Source organism: Triticum urartu, chromosome 1 (genome assembly GCF_003073215.2).
Source record: "Triticum urartu cultivar G1812 chromosome 1, Tu2.1, whole genome shotgun sequence".
In the NCBI taxonomy this organism is placed as follows: Eukaryota; Viridiplantae; Streptophyta; class Magnoliopsida; order Poales; family Poaceae; genus Triticum; species Triticum urartu.
The window spans coordinates 174,844,788-174,850,407 of NC_053022.1; the positions used below are offsets into that span (position 1 = coordinate 174,844,788).

A 5,620-nucleotide genomic window follows, 5' to 3' on the forward strand; every position below is an offset into this window, starting at 1 on the left:
TACACAATCCTTTTCTGCAACCTCATCTAGGACAATAATGCATAACATGGAGTACAAGCAGCATCCGGGATGAACCAGTGGCGCTTTTGTTTGCTTGCCACGACCGCGCCTAGAGTGGAAGACAACAGCAAGTGGGGCGAGGATGTGAGCAGCGGTAGTGTTGCACCCGCGCTGGAGGAGTTGCCCGGTGGCCGACTGTGTACGGGGGTGAGATGATGGGCGGTGCTGCGGAGGGGCACGGCTGCGGCCTACAGTTTTCTCTAATAATGTTTATAAGCATATACCTGTAGTTGAACTTGGTGTACAACCGTAGTAGAACTTCACCGCGAACGACGCATAGCCGTCGTACGTGGCATATTGACTTCCTGAGTTCTGCTTTAGACACAAATAAAAATAGCTTATGTAGGCCGAACACGAAGACAAATCAGTTGGGCGTGGGCAGTTTCAAGGATTTGAGTGTGCTCGCACTGAAATACAAAACTACATAACTCATTTTTCATTGAGGCATTAACACGAACACTTTGAAGTGCATCATACAGTGCCATTGATCCTCACCGGCGGCCGCTACACGACCACACCTTTTTTGGTCCCCAGAAGTGTTCAGGGAGAAAACTGTTGTAGCCTGAAAATGTCCAGACACACAAAATTGTTCAAAGACAAAAATGTTCAGAGAGAATTAACAGCCTTAGCCTGAACACATGCAGATGAGATTTCAGAGAAAAATACCATCGCCGTTCTCCTTCTCTATCGGCAGTAGTAGAAATGCACAAATTAAAATAACTGTAAGTGAAAATCTAGTTGTTCCCGTAGCATCCATGGCCCGTCATGAAACTCCTGAGTAGTACTCCCTCCGTTCCTAAATATTTGTCTTTCTAGACATTTCAAATGACTACTACATTCGGATGCATGTAGACATATTTTAGAGTGTAGACTCACTTATTTTGCTCCGTATGTAGTCACTTGTTGAAATGACTAGAAAGACAAGTATTTAGGAACGGAGGGAGTAGTTGGTAGTAGGAGGACATGTAACTCTAGCATTGAACTTGGAAGGTCATTCTTGGGCAAAGACTTGAGCGCCTCACAATTACTGATCTCCAGATTTTTGAGAGAAACCGGGAGGCTGTTGGGCAGCGCCTTGATGGCATAACAATAGGAAATCTCCAATTTTTCCAGAGATCTCAGGATGTTGTTCGACAACGACTTGATGGCATAAGAGTAGATGATATGTAATCCCCAAACTTGGTGTATAGATGAAGTAAAACTTATTTTTAATCCACGGCTGTAGTGGAACTTGTCCTCGAGCAGGAAAGAGCGGTGCGACATCGAGCATAGCCGGAGCCAGCTCGTCTGCAGGTGGATGGCTTGGCCTGGGGTAGTGCGCTGCTACCGCATTGTGTGGCCGATGGTGGGATACACGGCGGCTGTTCCCGGAGGAATGCGTGGTGGCGGCAAGGAATCTGAATGCGAATAGAAGATGAACTTCTAACCTGCAGTTATTTACCATTTTGATTTTCCTCTCACAAATTGAACTTCTACCTTGTAGTTTTTTTGCACTGAATTAATCTCAGTTGTTGAACTTCCAAACTATAGTTGACTAAGCAATCCTAAGTCACGAACGCAAGGGAGAGAGCATGATCCTCTGCTCATGTTAATGATACACAGGAAGACCATCAGTAGAAAGCACCTCTTATCAATTTTTAACCAAAATTTGTAGCTTTCTTAGTAAGCGAACAAAGAAGAACGTCTTCAAATAAAAGATTTGCTCCAAGACGATGGGGAAGCACCACTTATCATCGCTTCAACCACGGACAACAACAAGTTCAAACCAGAAAAACATGGCTGAACTGCAGCAGCACCACCGAGAGAAAAAATGGGTAGGTGAGAATTCATCTGTATTCAGCTGCGGTTGTGAACCTCCAAGGGATGCGTACCTGAACGGCCAGAGGAGGCGCCGATTAACACCGTGGTGCGGCAGTGAAGCTGCACCTGTAGGAGGCTGCGCGGTGGGGGAGCCTCCGCCCAGCAGCATCACCGGGGAGATGGAGGAGTGGGGCAGGGGCCCATTGACGTGCGGGGATGGCTGGGTTGTTGTCCTGGCGAGGCGAGGTCCTGGCTAAAATGGATGAGAAGAGGGGCGGTGCTCGCTGGCGTGGTTGTGGCGGAGGAGAGATCCTGGCGGAGGTGGGGTGCGGCCGCAGTAGCTAGGTCGGGTCGGGGAGCAGAGGCGGGGGCTAGGGAGGTCGCGCAGCGGCGGGGATTCCGGGAGGCCGGGCAGTGGCGGGGAGTCCCGGCAGGTCGCGCGGCAGCGGGGTTGTCCGGGCGGTGATGGGATCAGGGGATCGGGGTGAAGGTGGTCTGGTGGAGCCGTGGAGGTCGGGTCGGGGTGGTTTTTTCCTTTTATTTTTGTCGCTGCCGATTCGGGGAGTTCGGGAACGTCTGATCGTCCTATATAGGGCGCGTCGTGATGTTATTGTAATCCTGAGATTAAAATAGTGCTATTATATATATATTAATTAGGCTTTAAGTGCGTATTTGTTGATGAAAGTGTTGTTCCATAGAAATTATATTTTGTATTATTCATGTCGCCTACAAAGTATATCGCACAACCTTATAACTTCTTACTTCATTTTTAAATTTGTACTAGTCCTTTATACTGTATAATGCGCTACTCGTACTACTACCTCCCTTCTAGTTTATTGGTCTCCTTCGTAATTTGTGTCAAATTTTGACCATAATTTTAACTAACTAAATGATAATGCATGTCACAAAAATTATATCGTTTGATTCGTATTTGAACATAGTTTCATATGGTATAATTTTTCATGTCATGCATTGACATTTTGTTAGTTAAACCTATGGTTAAAATGTGACACCAAATACAACTAGTAGGTCGTACAGTAGTAGTACTAGTATACGTTGGTCAAATTATTCATCATGTCCTCACATTGAATTGCCGTGACAACACGCTGCGCGTGAGGTGACACAAGAGTCCTGGCAGCATGTTCGAGTATTGGGGACTTCAGATTTGGAGTATCACTTATCTGTCGAAATCTTTCATCATTCACTTAAAACAGTCGATTGATCATACATTGAGTACCATATAATTAGAATTAATCGATGCAAGTCTGATGAGGACATCAATACCATTGTTACACCCACAGCCCCTACTGTTACATATACTGGACCAATTATTAGAGCTCGCGCACGCCAATTAAATTACCAGGTACTTTCGTTTCTTGGTAATGATTCTAATGTTCATGAGATTATGATGCTGCCTAAATTGGATACATTTGTTTTGCTTACAAATGAAGGGCCTAGCTTGGAGAAGGATGAACATTGGAGCAAGAACACGCATGGAGTTGATGGCATGCGCAAAGGGATTAAGAACGGAGTTACAAGTGATGATTTCAGGACTTTGAAGCCGCCATAAGGAGTGCATGAAGTCTTGGACGAAATATACAAGATGCCACTTCATAATATTCGTCCATAGGCTATTCTAGGTGCTGCGTCACCTTATTAATGGGTCAGGCCCATGTAATTTCGAAATACTTAAGTATAGGCTATTTTTAGAGTCCGTATGTATGGGGAAACAAGAGTTAGGGTTGGTTTCGGACCCCACCCTCAAGGGCCACGAAATCCCCCCCTCTTCCTCCATATATACAGCCCTTAGGGCATCGTTTAGACTTTGGGTTTTGTTTAGATTAAAAGTTCGCCATAGCTGCAACTTCGCGTACTTCGTTTGTGTCCAACGACCAGACCAAGACGTCACAGAACCCCACCTTGATCAATAAAGCTTTCATCTTATATTCGCAATATCCCGATTGCAATCTCAGTTTCTTGCTTGTTCTTCGTTTGCTCGTAGGAAACAGACCCTCGTGGTCAGGTTGATCGTGCTCCGGCGTGGTCAATAACCCTCGGAAGTTGGTTTAGCGATTGCTAAGGCGCGACGTCTCGCACGTTCGTAGTCGGATCGTCAAGGTCGACTCCCACAGAAAACGATTGCCACCATCTCATCGAAACATCGGGACACCTTAGCCTCTATCAAGTGGTATCAGATTTCCAGGTTGCTCGATGAGATTTTACAGTTTTTCGTAGATTAGATCGAGTCTGTTCTTCATACCTACAGTCCACGAAAAAGCCACACAAAAAAATTAGGGTTAGTTCATCATATCCGAACCAATCTGAGCCTTTGCATAATCTTTTTAGGGTTTTTGCTTTGTTGAATTTGCGGTTGCATCGTCGTGTCAAGTTGCTGGTCTTAGAGTCTAGTCTTTTAGAGTTTCGAGTTCTGGTCATAAGTTGTCACGCCGCCGCCGCACCATCATCATCGCCCATCTACCACTTTTGCTTATCCGCCACCGCTCTGAATCCATATCCATATACCACCACCAATCCGTATCCATATACCACCACCAATCTGTATCCATATACCACCACCGCTACCATATACCACCACCGCTGCCATATACCACAACCATATATCCACCACCAATCCGAGTTCTCATATTAGGTTTGTTCTTGAGATCAATCTAAATTCTGATTCGTGTTTCCTTGCCTGCGTAGGTCTCGAAAAAAAAAGAGTCTGGAGACCCCCGGGCAGTTTTTAGGCCAAAATTTTCACGGGCAAATTTTTTTTCCCTATCCTATTTTTAGGCTTTTCTGAGTCTTTTGGGCCACGTGCCATCATAGTGATCTTTTGTCGCACTTTTTCGTCGTCGCTGCCCTGATTTTCGAAAAAAAAGTGAAAAAAAAAATTTCGTGCCCATCCTATCAATTTGACGAGGGAAGAGTTTTGAGACACTTGCCATTATAGTGATTTTTCACAAAAAAAAGAGGCGCAAAAAAAAGGAGCACAAAAAAAAGAGCGAAAAAAAGTTCCAGAGTGTGCTTTTCCCTTATTTACGTGCAGCGCCGTGATTTTGTTAGTGTTCTAGGCTCGCGTCTCTAGCACGGTCTAGCCTAGGACCAGCACAATACCGTCGTTGAGCGTTTATTCAACTTTGCATCTCTGAATTGATTATTGCTGACCCTTTTTGCTACCATACTATAAGCCTTCCCAGCTCCACATACATCTACGTCGTGCGTTTGACTCTCCCTGGCAATCGCTCTATCCAAGCTTTTGAGAGTTTTGACTACAACGGTTGCCGATCATCGCCTGCTGCTGGGTAAGAACTGGTAAGAATTTGAGATTTGCTTGACGGATTTGTGACACCCGCCACCACCACCACTTGTCAGTAGTTTGTAGGATCATATTCTTGTGTGTTTCTATTGCTGCTAACCATGCCAAGATCACAAGCCGACGAGACTGACTGGGAGAACTTGACGAACAAGGAGCTTCATGATACGTTTCAGCAAATGATGAGTGAACAGGTGCAAGATGTGATAAACAGATTTGAAGAGGCCATGGAGAAGATAGATGGCATGGAGAAGACGTTTGAAACAAAGCTCGATAACAAGTTTGCTGAATTGCTTTCGCGTTTTCCACCACCACCACCGGCTGCTCCTGCCGCACCTCTACAACAACAGCAACAACACCGACTACCTCCACGTCGGGAAACAGCCCTCCGCCGAGCGAGCCGTGTCCCTCTTCAGTCGGGCCAAACTGCTAGTGCTGCTATTG

General features: G+C 45.6%; 1 long non-coding RNA gene across 1 annotated transcript; it reads right to left on the reverse strand.

The window, feature by feature from the left end:
• Positions 1-310: 310 nt before the first annotated feature.
• On the reverse strand, positions 311-2,412 carry LOC125553143. Its single transcript, XR_007303931.1, has 2 exons — positions 1,932-2,412; positions 311-622 (listed from the first exon to the last, which is right to left on the reverse strand). It is a non-coding gene; the product is annotated as an uncharacterized LOC125553143 (long non-coding RNA).
• Positions 2,413-5,620: the final 3,208 nt, after the last annotated feature.